Raw genomic sequence first — 14,722 nt, 5'->3', positions numbered from 1 at the left:
CCTTACTATTTCCGTGGTATGATCTGAACCATGCCCCAGAGTGAGACTGACTCCATGGCAAAGCTAGAAGGGCAGGCTTAGTCTCTGATACACTAATCAGGTGGCTTCAAGTGACAAAAGTCAACACGCTTTTTCTGGCTTGATGGGCAGAAGTCGCCCTATCCATCCATTCCTCATTCAAACAATTTCTGACAAATTCAGCACCTACTACTATTCCAAAAACACATTTGTGCCACAGGTGTGGTCATCAATAAGCTTAATGCCCACCTGCTTAGAATCATAGAAAATTCCAAGCTCCTTCTATAGACACAGAAAACAAGACCCAGAAAGGTGATACGATTTTCCAGAATTAGACAGCTGGCTACAATACTCTGGCTTTTCTTTATATCCTTTTGTTATTTGTATTTTTTTCACAAGACAGCATTTAGTACAATCTTTACTGGTTTTACAGCTATTTTTTTATTTTATTTGTCAGGCCTGAGGGTCTCTTCCATCCTTGTCAAAGGGGGTGCAAACCTCTCTAGCTATTAAGTAAACTAGACCACAAGTGACTACTGCAACCAAGCAGGCAGGGGCAGGGTGTGGAGCACTGCATTCAACTTTAGTTTTCAGAGGTCCTCGGTAGGGTGCTTTTATGTTCTTGTTAATGAATATAAACAAAACCTTAAAGTTAGTCTCCTCAGAGTGAGGGTCTCTAAAAGCACAATTCAGACTCCAAAAACAAGGAAAACTCATGCAGATGTAGATCATTACTTGTGGAAAGCAGTAAAAAGGACATAGAATAATGTCTCTGAGCTTCTTGAATTTACATCTCTGCTCCTACCTTTGTCTGTGAGAAATAGATAGATATAGATATCACATTAATATATATGTATATTGCATATAATATATGCATTATATATATATATTTGTTTTCTATATACAATGTAAAGAATATGTAAAGCTTTAATGTTTTACATAAAGAATGTAAAGAATATGTAAAGCTTTAATGTTTTACATAAAGAATATTTAAAGCTTTAATGTTTTACATAAAGAATATGTAAAGCTTTAATGTTTTCAAGCTTCTATAACTGGAGCTAATGTGAAATTGTGAAAATAACTAGACTGAGTGGATTGGCTGTGTCACAGACAGATACAGATTTGAGATACGACTAGAGGATAATTTTTTGCTGTCCTGATCCTCAGTGTCCACCCTTCCCAACCCCCTGCTAAGGAGAGAGCATATCAAGTCATTTCCTCACACAAGTAACATCAGGAGTGGCGGGAGGAAGTCACACAGCTCCTAGGACAAGAGATTAGAATCAAGAGATTAGAATCAACTGTTGATGACAGAGGATATTTGGGAACTTAGAGTCCTGTGAATTATATCATGTATAAAAATTCTACATGAGTGAGCCAGGCTGTCACAAACCCTGGTTGACAATATAATTGGACAACAAGCCATTCACCCCAGGAGCTTCTTCTCCACCCTGGAAGCAACCCTCATCCTCCTGATGGCTCCCTACCCTCTAAAGCTCACACGTGTCTGCCTCTTCATGTTCCTTCCAGTCAGAAAGCTGCTCAGGAGGTAAGTATAGATGTTCTGTTCTACATTCTTCAGTGGCAGAAAAAATAATGAAGGCATTTTGGTTGCAAGAAGGCACTTGGCTTTTAGCCACTGGCCAATTTTCCCACTCATTAGCGGCCTTTGAGCCTTTTTCACTTATCGTATTTATCTTCTTGTTGTTGTTCTGCTTTTTTGGAAAGTATATCACTTCTGATAAAATAACTCAAAAAACCAGTGGTCTGAATGTTGTTTTAATCCCTGAGGACACTGCCACTGGTGCAGAATTCAGCCCCACGGATGTTCCCATACACCAGATCCTGGCCCAACAAGAAAAGATTCACAGTGTTTTGCATACACTGTGTATGACAGCAGGTGAAGGAGAATACTTTAGAAAGGCTTCTTTATGAAGTATTCAAAATTAAGGCAAAGTATCCAAATCTTAGCTCTTCAGAAAACCCAAATGCAGATATCCACATTTTTGGGGTTTTGAAAAGATCTTAGAGACCATCTCATATTGCTTTATTTTACAGACAAGAAAACTGAAACTAAATGAGCAAGAATCATTTGCTTTTTGAGAACTAAATGCATTTTTAAAAACTAAAATGAGAGACAGAATTAATCGGTGTCATAAAAAAGTAACTTCTGTCTGCATATACTTTCTTCTGTAAGCCACTGGTTACTATGTAAATATTAGTGCCAAGGGTCTATTTAGTAACCATGCTAAGTTACAGGAAAGACCTCATAATAGTGGCTTTTCTTAAATATTAGACTATCAACTGTGAGAACCAGTGGCTCATCAGAGAATGCTTCCATGCCTCTGACAACTTTAGAGCAGAACAGAACAGGGAGGACTGATGAGAACATCCAGCTGCTGTTGGCGTCTTGGACCATCCTTTCTGGAGGAAGCACCAGGATCCTAAGAAATAAATGACGTGGGGTCTAGTCTTAGATCTGCAGTAAGTAGCTATATGGTCTTGGGCAATACATACAGTCTCTCTGGGTCTTGATTTTTCAACTACAAATTAAAAGCTTAAAATTGTATTGCTTCCTTCTAGCTCTGAAACTCTTTGAGCTCAGTATGCAGAGCTGGGGAGTGACTATATGATGTGTATTCATGTGTTTGTGCAGGACAGATGTGCGTCCAACCTCTGTAACCAGCAAATAGTGAGTGGGCAGAAGGGTCAAAAATTTAAGCACGTTGGAGTAGCACCGAAATAAATGAGAGCCGCAGGTCCTACCTCTTCCTTATCGCCATTTGATTCATAGGAGAGTTACAGAGAAAGTGTCTCTTTTCCAGGGAAAATTAAGAGAACCAGAGCATCATTCTGATGCAAGGGTTCAAGAAGAATGGAAAGAGGTGCTGGGTAGAGTGAGAAGTGCACTGATAGGAGATGAGAGGAATGCAGACACGCATAGGCGGTATTGTGGGTTGGGTACTAGGCCACTGCAATAACACAAATCACACACATTTTTTGGTTTCCCAAACATATAAAAGTTATATTTATACTCTTCTGTGGTCTACTAAGTATGCAATAGCATTATGTCTAATAGCACAACGTACACACCTTAATTTAAAAATACTTTATTGCTAAAATTAAAAAAAAAAAGCTAACAATCATCTGAGCCTTCAGTGAGTTGTAACCTTTTTGCCATTGAAGGGTCTTGCCTTGATGTTGATGGCTGCTGACTAACCAGGGTGGTGGATTTTGAAGGCTGGGGTGGCTGTGGCAATTTCTTAAAATAAGACAGCAACGAAGTTTGCCATATCTATTGAGTCTTTCATGAAAGATTTCTCTGTAGCATGCACTACACATGCTCTTCACAGAATTAAAGAGAGTTAGGGCCTTGTTCTGGATTAGACTTTGGCTTAAGGGAATGTTGTGGCTGAACTGATCTTCTACCCAGACTACTCAAACTTTCCCCTATCAGCAGTAAGGCTGTTTCATTTTCTTATTATTCATGTGTTCACTAGAGTAGCACTTTTCACATCCTTCAAGAACTTTTCCTTTGCAGTCACAACTTGGCTAACTGTTTGGCACAAGAGGCCTAGCTTTTGGCCTGTCTCAACTTTCAACATGGCTTCCTCACTAATCATTTCTAGCTTTTGATTTAAAGGGAGGAACATGTGACTCTTCCTTTCACTTTATCACTTAGAGGCCACTGTAGGTCATTAATTAGCCTAATTCGAATATTGTTGTATCTCAGGGAATAGGGAGGCTCCAGTAGAGGAAGAGGGACTGGAGAACGGGCCAATCAGTGGAGCAGTCAGAATATATACAACGTTTTTTTGTTTTTCACAAGAAATACCTATTTATTTATTTTCTTTAATCAAATTGTCTGACACCCAGCCCCTGACACCTGACCAGGCTGATGGGAATCTTCTGTCTCCATCGTTAAGGAGCATTCTACCTTCCCAGGGATTTCCCAGTCAGGAAGCCTTACCTAGAGCCCAAAAGACTGTGGACATTTCTTGGTTGTTCTCCCAGGAACCATTCCCCCTCCACCATATTATTAATTCCAGATTTTCCTTTGTTGTACAGCAGTCATGGGGTTTAGGTGAGACTGACCCCATCATCAGTTTCAGAGGAGGGCCCTGCTAGTCTAAGGCAATCTTCATCGTCTTATCCCACCTGCCGCTGTGCTTGGTGTGTAGTTTGCATCAGTCCGGTCAGAGCAAACCTCAGGAACTTGTTCTCCGATTGTGGGAACCAGCAGTTTCTATCCTGTAGGTGAATGGGGAAGCTGCAGCCCCAGGGTTTACAGCAGCTTTCCTGAAGAGTCAGCCTGAAAATGAGGCTGATATGTGGAAGAGCGAAGAAGAAAGAGAATAAAGAGAACCTCAGAGCAAACAAGCTGGAGCCCGATTAACCATGCCTGAGGCTGGACTTACTTTTGAATAATCACATTATTTTTTATTGATACATAGTATTTGTACATATTTATGGGGTATGTGTGGTATTTCATATTTCATTACGTGCATAGTATGTATAATATAATGAATGATCAAGTCAGGTATTTAGGGTCTCCATCACATCACCTCAAGTATTTATCCTTTCTATGTGTTGGCAACATCTCGAGTCCTCTCTTTTAGCTACTTTGAAACAGACAATATATTGTTACAACACACCCAACACTTAAGAGTTAAGTTTGCCATTTCATATGAGCACAGTTAGTGGTGCCCCAAAATAACTACAATAGAAACATCAAAGATCCACTGATCACAAGATCACCATAACAGATATCATAAAAAAAAATCTATGAGGCACAATAAAGCAAAGTGCAATAAAATATGTCTGTCCATCACTCAAGTGTATGCATGGATAGGAAGAGTTGGCCCGCAAGTGTCTTATCACCTGCGATCAGCATGGTCTGAAATTTTCAAACTTCCTTTAGCTCAGGAATCTTGTTGTGGCAGCCTCTATTGGTTAAGGAACCAACAGTCATTCCCTTCACTCCTCCCCTTCTGCCCTCCCACACCAAATCTCAAGCAACCATGAGCTTTAGGTAGATAGGGGTTTTCTTTAGACCCAAAGACCAAAGTTGAAGAATCCTACCCAGGTGTTGAATACAAATGCCTGAACCAACATCCAGATGTTAATTTTAGTGTCTTTACTAAATGTGCCAGGGCTACGGCTGCCTGGGCACAGATTATACAACCAGCTTTCAAAAGGGATTAACCTCGACTTAGGTGCCAGGTAAGTCAATACTCCATCACCACATTTCTAATAATTGTTTCAATACATAAGTGTCAGAGACTGGGTAAGTGAGATCCAATTGCAGTGAGGAGGAAAGATAAAGACACAGCTAATCAGGCACCCACACTTCCTTCTTGAAAGGATGAGCACAGGGGACCAGATTCTGGCTACAGGGAAACCCAGCTGGACCGCCTTAGCAGCAGTCATGATAAGACAGGACCAAATTTGTTTGTATGTTTTTGTTGCTTGCTCACATTTTAATGAAAAAAAAAAAAGGTATTTCCTGTGCTTTTTGTGTTTTTGAAGATTTTCAGCATCAAAATCTTATTGCTTTTGTTAGAAAAATAAACCATAAATATTTTAATGGTACGAACTTTGATAACTATTGCTCCTAAGACTACATGAATTTCCCTTAAAATATGATACATAGTTATATATATATATATATATGTGCATGCATATATATTTTAAAAGAACCAGTAGATAGCATAGTACTTCAAAGAAAAAAAAATGTGGATATTGATTTTTTTTCCCTAATGAGATATTACCTGGGAATCACAGCCAAGGTGAGACTATTTAGACCACTTTATCATTAACCTTTCTCCATATGTAAGTTCACAGACATCTAACTATAGAATGTGGTTGCTATATCTAAAGGGACCTCAAGTCTAATACAAACCCTTATTTTGAAAATGAATATTTCTATCTTATTTCTAAAGTACTCCAAAAGTTCTTAGGGCATCCTTTCCCCACGTTCAGTCACAACCACAGGTCATCAAGTCTTCCTGTGTCTTAAAAACAGATTTTCTCCTGATGCAGTCTAAATCCATTTTCTTCTGTTCAGTCCAGTGAGATGGAGAAGGTTGACTGGTATTCTCCAGAGTTCCACCTCACTGCCCATAGGTTGTTAATTTTGTCTCCCTTCAGCCTTCTTTTCTCCAGAATAAACAACCCACCTCCTTTCCTTGTGTACATAGTCTCCAATCCCTGTCATCATTTTCCTCTTCTATACGTGGATTCTATGCAATTTTCCTGCATATGTTTTAAGTTACAGACCCAAAGTGTAATATTCAAATAAAAGCCCAACCTACAATAAATTTGACACAAGGGTTATTTCCTAGCTGCAAATAATACTTGTCTTAACACAGCCCAGGATAATATCGCTTTCTTAATGCCATCACTAGGTTAATGATGCATATATTTCTGGAATGCCAGATCTTCTGCAGCCAAGTTTGTGTCAAATTATACCCTCTATCTAGACCCTTCTCCTACCATCTATTCTCCAAAGGAAGTCATTATTAATAAATTTACATTTTATTTCTTCCAGTGGTTTCTACTTTAACTTCAAAGAAATAATATGCCTGCATCTCTCTTTCTTGATCTTTCAGTCTTAGGTAGCCAGTACCTACTGACTTGTCTGCATGAAAGATGAAGAATTTCATTCATTTATATGCCTTCCTTCCCTCCCCACCTGCTCCCCAATTTGGACTAACTCATGATTTTTTAGTTCTTCAGTTGGATAGATGCATTCATTTCTGGATCTAGCAGCTTTAGAAAAGAGTTATTGACCTTAACACTCTCAGATAAGAAAGTTAACATACCTCACCATCTCTGGACTTCTGTCAGGGTATAACTCTATACTGTCAAAGTTTATAATATTTATATTTTGTTTTATAGATATTATGACTACTGATATTAAGGAAATGTTATTTATCACAGACACAAGAAGAAAATTAATCCTATGTCACCAACTCATGCTATTCAAAATAGAATGTTCCAAGCATCACAGTCAGTAAAATACATTCTCTTAAACTCTAACAAACTCTCAAAATCATGCCACAATTTAGTTTACTTGTTATTTGAGTCCTGGATTTTTAGGCAGTGCTATAAATACTACAACTGCTTACAAGCAGTTAATTTAACAGATTAACTTAAGAAATTTGTTGGAAGTATATAAGAGTCACTCTCAACTCAGAGGAAAAGCTAAGGATTAATAATTAAAAATAATGGTAAAAACCGCAATTACTTTTGACCAACGTAAATACAAACTTTGAAGATCTTTATACTATTAAACTAGAGAAAGAGAGCATGAGTGAGTGAGAGCGTGCACTCATTACTGGAAAAGGACATCTTACTGGCCCAGCTCCAATCACAAGCTAGGTAGGGGCAGTGCCCCTCGACTAAGAGTCTCATCAAGGTTGCATGCAATGGTGAAGGGTAGTTCTCAGAAACAAAATCAAGATGCTGTCACCAGAAGAATAGAATCAGGGTAGACAAAACAACAGCATTTATTGCTTCCGATAGCACTTATCACATTTTCATTAATAAACAATTTGGGTAATTTTCTGTTTGATATTGTCCTTCCCAACCAGATTTTGTGTTCTACAAAGGAGAAGTTACATAGAGCATTCATTCTCTTAATTCACATGCCTAGTAGTGTCTGACAAATTACAAGCACTGACTAAATAGCTCTTGAATATTGTTGAATAAAAGCCAAGGGTTTCCAGGATGTACTGCCTAGACTATTTGTCATAGACTATTCGTATTAATTTATTTTAATAACAAGTATTTTCAGATGGCTGAATTACATATTAAAGAAGGGACTACTCTTTCCAAAGGCACGTTATCATGGAGGAATACAGCCTAAGTTTTCTATTACAAGTATTGTAAAAGAAGGGCACCTCTCCAAACTTTTGGATCATGGCAGGATACCACGATCTTGTCTGCATGCTACCCACACAACTGATGGTGTACAATCACCTGATCCAAAGACTTAGCCAGCAATTTAAATTTTCATTATTCATTCAGGACGTCATAGTTAACAGCCTGATGATCTTTGCAGTCAGGACTTGGTGATAGCACTACATAATACCTGGTCTAATATCTCCTCTGCAAGGGCTCAGTCCTTCTCCTGACTCCTCTCCATGCCATCTTTCCCACTTCTTTCTTCTTCCTTCCTCCTTCCTTCTCCTTCTCTCTTCCTTCTCCTTCCTCCCTTCCTCCCTTCTCCTCCTCCTCCCCCCTTCCTATCTTCTACATTTTTCTAGCTTCTACATTTTTCTCTGTGTTTCACTGGCACTTCTCCTCCCTCTGTGTTTCATTCCCCCTCATCCTCCTTCCCCCTCTCCCACCCTTCCCTCTCCTCCTCCTCCTCCTGAGACAGGGTATTGCTCTGTTGTTCAGGCTGGAGTGCAGTGGTGCAATCATAACTCACTTCAGCCTTGATCTCCTGGGCTCAAGTGATCCTCCTGCTTCAGCCTTCCATGTATTTGGGACCACAGGCATACGCCATCACACCTAGCTAATCTTTTAAAATTTTTTTTTGTAGAGATAGAGTCTCACTTTGTTGCCCAGGCTGGTCTCAAACTTCTGGGCTCAAGTGATCCTCCTCATCCTTAGCCTCTGAAAAGTGCTGGGATTACAGGCATGAACCATGGCATCCAGCCCTTGCCCACTTCTTAACAAACTGGGTGATATTTATTTACAAACCTGCCTCTCCAACTAAACTGGACCCCATGAAGGAAGGAAGGAAGGAAGGAAAGAAGGAAGGAAGGAAGGAAGGAAGGGAGGGAGGGAGGGAAAAAGGAAGGAAGGAAGGAAGAAAGGAAGGAAGAATGAAAAAAGGAAGGAAGGAAGGAAAAAAGGAAGGAAGGAGAGCTTTAGTTCTCTAAGCTGTAGAGAAAATTTAAGTTATTTTTCAAAGAACTTAAAATTCATGGATTAGTCAGAGGGGTCTAATATCTCTAAATCAAATGATGACAAAAGAAAAAACAAAGAATGCAGAAATTATCCTCTTCCAGGGTTTCATTCCTTTATGTCAATCAAGAAAAATGTTAATAAGGAGGGTTGGGCAGGGGTCAGTAATTCCTCACTGATGTCACAAATTTAGCTTCACTTTTCAGAGGCTGTTCGTGGCCATGCTTGTGAAATCTGTAATTCACCTCTAGACAATAACTAATTATTACTGATTACTATGAAGTAAGTCAACAAAGATTCTCCTGTTTACATTCTTATCAGACTGTATCAGAACCATCTGTTTTCAAGTTTGTTGTTGCTGGGTGTTTTTTTTTTACCCCAAGGGATAGATTCTCCATATTGTTCTCTGAATATATGCATGCAAAACTGCCTTTTAATGCACAGTTGCAGTTTTCACTAAAACATTTGGGTAGAGGGGAAAAATCACGTTTTTGTGAAAGAAGATTATAATAATTAGGTATCTCGCTGAATTTATTCTATCTTCAAATGAAGGATATGTTGGGTTCTGTCCCATCTCTAATTACCATCTCTTCGTTTGCATGGGGTGACTATTGATTTTGCTAAAAGTACTTATGTGGAGCTTTATGACACTAAAGTAACTTCAACCTGGAAAACATAGTAAAGGACTCCATTAACATGGAAAGAGTCTACAATTTTAAAACAAGCAATATGTGACCCCTTTGCTCCATTGTTCATTGACACCAATCTCCTGGGATACAAGCAATAATTTTGTTCCATTGTTAAGGAAGCACGAGTGTAAGATTTTAAATACTGGTACTCACCAAGTTGCTACATGGCTTTGGGCAAGCAATTGACCTTTGGTGTCTCAGTGACTTCATCTGTAAAATAGGGATAAGGATTTTACACAGGTGTGATGCCTGGACTAATTAGTATAATTATCATTATTGACGGGAAAATAATGTTGGTCATTGATATCACATCTCATGTTAGCACCTGGAGAATCACATTCTTCTCTACGTTGACTCCATTTTATAGGAGTCTGTAAAAAAAATGATGACAAAAGCTACATATGAAAACTGGGAAAATACAGTTAAAAAGGTCCATATCCACATAGGCTCATATCCTTAATGGATTATTTTTGAATTTGCATTTATCATTTAGATGCTTTCTAAAGTTAAACTAAACACATAAACTATGAAATTACAAGGAAATTTTTCAAGGCCCACATTCAATTGATAAGCTTCCTTGCAGCAAAATGCTTTCCAGTTCATTCATAGGTAACACCACGAGCTACCATAGAAGTTTAGGGTTGAGCAATAGAATTTAGGGTAATCAAAGTCAAGTAAAAGTATACACTGAAGACATTGCTCATGTAACATCCAGACTCCCCACTTGTGTGTGTGTATGTGCCCCGAAAGAACCCCAGCTCAAACAGTTAGGGACCAGGACAAACAACAGAGCTACATGAGAAGCCAACTCTGCAAGACTGGAGTCATTGAAGCTGGGGACAGTAGGGTGTCCTTATGCCAGAGCATGGGTAACAACTCATGGGGCAAGGAAAGGGACATGTTGAAAAAAACAAAAATGGTGTTTCTCTTGGGGTTCATCTAGGACTCCTAAGTGCACTTACTTTGATTCCTAAGTCAGGATGAAATAATTGCTTTAAAAAAAAGATTACCTCTACATGTTGGCAAAAGTGCCAGTGAAACACAGAGAAAAATGTAGAAGATAGAAAGTGCTCAAAAGATCAGTACTCAACACTATAACCTCTGTATCCATTACCATAGACTCATGTTCTTTCTAGGTCCAAAATTTCTTCTTTTGGCTTTAGTTACTCCCAGCAGAGAATTCTCTTTTCTTGAGCTCAGTAGATGTCAAGCCTCAAATCTCCAGTGTCTCCAAAGAAGCAGCCCTAAATTAGCCTCTGGACAAGTCATTCATACTAAGGACCGTGTTTTTTTCCTCTATATTTGCCTCAAAATTATGGGCAACAACTTCCAAATGGAAATGCTGAAGTTGTTGCCATTTTCCTATTATCCTCACCTATCATATGAAACATAACAATTAGAATTTTTAGCAGGATTGAAACTGCTAACACAACTTCTCTATGTCTTACACCATTAAACTTGATGAGAAATCCCTTCATGATTAACATTCATCTCGCTGTATCGTGCTTGAAGGTTAATAATATCTACCATCTCCTGAGAGAGGGGGAGGGGAGCTTATTTATTAAATGAATGGCCGAGTGAGGCAGCCAGGAAAGGAAATTCCCCTCTCAGTCCACTAGAGGGTGGCTTGGCAGAGCCAAGGGAGGATGGCCGAGGCAGAGAGGCACAGACAGCTTCCTGTCTTGCTCGCCTGCACTTTAGTTGGTAAGAAGAAGCAACATTAGTATTCATTGCTTTCTATTCCTCACCCTGGGTAGGCTTTGATTTCTATTACGGACACTTTACAAATGCCAGAAGTCAGTGTTGGCTGGGCCATGGCATGGTGGGGGAAAAAAAAACTATAGAATTAGACTGCTTAAAAGAACATCCAGTCTAACTTCTTCTAAATCAACACTGGGTGAGATAAATACATGTATTAACAGATCCTAAGTTTAAAACTTTCATAGATTATGTAGCAGTATGTGTGCACTTCAGATATGGATGTGGAGTGAATGTTGCATGTACATTATGGGAAATTATACATAATACATAAAGAAATGTACCTAGCCTTTAGCACACCAGCTGTTTCTGCTTATAAGCCTGAGTTATCCATGAAATGCAGTAGACATTTTGTAGTAAATATCCTACTTGGTTGACTTTTTTTAGGCCTAGTCACCTATGCTGATTTACAGAATTTAGGAAGAAATATAAATTTTAGCAATGAAAGATAGAATTTTAAAATTTCCCATATCAAAACATGTTGTGTTCTGAGAAAGAAGAGATGAGCAATTAGCCTGTTTTGGTGGTCTCTACATAGGTGGTAAAGCAAAAAAGAATACGTTTTTCCTATCTGTAATATTGTTCAGTGTAGCAAACCCTTTTGCTTGTTACAGTACAGCAAATGGAGTGTTTAATTTGGGATTCAATGTAGTCTAGAGTCAAGGTGCAGCAGTTTTATTACAGAAGTACAATTTTATTGGAGGCTGAAGATTTAATTTCCACCTTACGTAGAGAGCCATAAACGGCATGCCTGTTTTACATTTTGCATAGTATTTGATATATGTAATTCCTGGCCTAATTTTAGAGTTTGAAAAGGTGGAAGAATCACAATACATATATTCAAATTCTTCAACACTTCAGCCACAGATGACTTTTTAAAATGAACAATTTTCTGTTTCTTAGTCATGGATTTGAAACCCTTGCTTCCCTCCCCGGAGCTCTGCACCACATCCTTTTCAGGTCTTCCTAACTAGGTAAGCCACAAAGCCGCCTAAAGGACGCCCTCATGCTGGAACAAATGCTTTCTTTGTTTAAATCTGTCTACTAGATGGCATTCTACTAAAACCTAAGATGATCAGACGATATGGATAGTCTGCCATCAATTGTACCTAGTATCTGTTAGGGTCATCTGTTAATATCTGTTCAGATGTATGTATTTTGAATAAAATAATTTGTAAACATATTGGAATGACTGAATGTGAAAGAAATAATCAAATAACGTTAGCTGTAAGCCTATATCCACACTGGAATCCAAATTTGGAAGATTTTGTCATTCTCTTTCCTTCAAACGTATTCATTATAGGAGACACACACACACACACACACACACACACACACACAAATGTTGCTCTTCCATCTGTTTGCCTTTGCAGCATTAGCTCTCTTCATCAACATTTCATACCTCCTCTTTACCACCAGGTGGAGCCCTTTGTTTATGGACATCTGTCCATTTCCTTTTTCTCAAAGATGCTACCAGATAAATAGCTCCAGAGCTAAAATACTGTTGCAAACACGAAAATTTAACACACAGAGATAAAAAGTAAAGCTTTTCAGGCACTGGTATAATAAACCTTGCTTTGAGTCCTATTGCTACTAGATTTAATGGCTTACACATTTTCCTATTTACAACTCCTGCACACCAAACAGCAGAAAATAATATTGTTGCATGTGCCATAAACAGTGTTGCTGCAGGTCTATTTTATGTAGTACTATCGTTTTTATAATCTCAAATGTTAGGCAACTGCAGTCAAAGAGAAAAATCCTAACCAAATACTACATGCTGTAAGCTTCAGTTGTCTTCAGTCTTAAAAACATATACCACATTGAGAAGAAAATGTTTTTCTTCAGACAAAAGAGAGTGGTAATTCAGCTGTAACAGACAACAATGTAAAAATCTTCTCTTAGTCAAATTCATCTCTCCTTAATTTGAGATCCAGTTAAGGGTACGTCAAAATCCATTTCAGCTTTGATTCTATTTAGGAGCTAATTAAAACTGAATATTATTAGCACAGGTACATTGTTCAATTATTTTAATATTCTTATTTTAAGAATTTAATCAAAGCTCTTCTCATGAACAAAAAGCAATAATATTTTTAAAATTGCAACCCCAATTTGCATGTGCAAATAACTGTAGAATGAGCTCACTAAACTGTCTTGCCAATGACCTCAACCTTGATCTGGAAAGATCGTTTATGCACAAGTAAAACATTCACATTCTCTACGCTAACTCTGTGTTGGATCTTTTCTCAAGGTAGTTTACTTATGGCAACGTTGGAAGGTCTTTTAATAACATATGTATTTACCAACACCATTGAATTATATATTTAACTGGAATATCATTTCTGTCCATTTTTTATTTTAATCAGGATTTGTTCCCTTTGTACTTATATATGTAAGATTTTGGTTAAGCATCTGCAAAGCAGTGAGTAGAAGAAGATTTGCGTATATGGTTTATGTAGTCAGTCTCCCAGCCTGAGAAGTCTGGCTTTTCTATCGGTATACAAACTGGTTCTTCAATCAGAGGCTGAATGCGAAGGAGTCCTTATACAACAAAATGCTGGAACCACCATTTTGCCGTCTGCTCGCATACAATAAAATGGTGGCATGGAAAACAGTTAACACATTGTGCCCACGAGAGTTGTCTGAAAGTATTCTACTCTCTAATCCAGATATCAAGCTGCTTTCTAAAATACTGTTACTAAGTGGCTAGAGGTATTTGCTTATGTATATAATGCACATGTGTGTGTGTGGTGTGTGGTGTGTGTATGAGATGCCAGAAGAATTGGATGTGTACATTTGACGAAAGGATAGAAAGAACTAGTCAAAAATTAACACTCAAGCTGAGAGTGAAAGCAAACCTATGTAAAAGCACAGGTCCTGGAAATTGCTTCTAACAGTTCACAAAAGCTGTATAGTGAATTTGGCCTTGATAACTCCTTTCATTTTAGCATTCACTGCAAGCAACTTTGAGCTAGGAAATTTAAGGGAGTTGGTATTCTTTTTCTTTTTTTTCTTTCCTAATATCCTGTATAAATTAAAAGCAAGCCCCCGATTGACTCTCACCTGGAAACTCCACGGTCTCGCTTAACAGAGGGGAAGGAAAACCGAGCACCCATCTTTCTTTCCTCTTTTACTTCTTCTGCTCTTATTTTTAGTCATTACAAATGCTGCCTTGGCTCTTTTAAAGTGTGAAAATTCTCATTTTTCTGCAGTGCTTCAGACTCACGCAGACTCCTTGGGGATACAGTGAGGAGCTAACCACTTGCACATGGGAAATGAGACTGTTCGTGGTTAGAAAAACTGCAGTCTTTGGTAATTTTCCACATGGAGTAGAAGCC

The 14,722-nt window shown here is 38.4% G+C and overlaps 1 non-coding gene across 1 annotated transcript; it reads right to left on the bottom strand.

The window, feature by feature from the left end:
• Positions 1-415: 415 nt before the first annotated feature.
• On the bottom strand, positions 416-537 carry LOC129489060 (U6atac minor spliceosomal RNA). Its single transcript, XR_008659876.1, has one exon. It is a non-coding gene; the product is annotated as a U6atac minor spliceosomal RNA (small nuclear RNA).
• Between the last annotated feature and the right edge of the window lie 14,185 nt (positions 538-14,722).

This window comes from Symphalangus syndactylus, chromosome 8 (genome assembly GCF_028878055.3).
Source record: "Symphalangus syndactylus isolate Jambi chromosome 8, NHGRI_mSymSyn1-v2.1_pri, whole genome shotgun sequence".
NCBI lineage: Eukaryota > Metazoa > Chordata > Mammalia > Primates > Hylobatidae > Symphalangus > Symphalangus syndactylus.
Note: the sequence above shows the minus strand (reverse complement) of the source record. Positions and strands in the feature narration are given on the sequence as shown.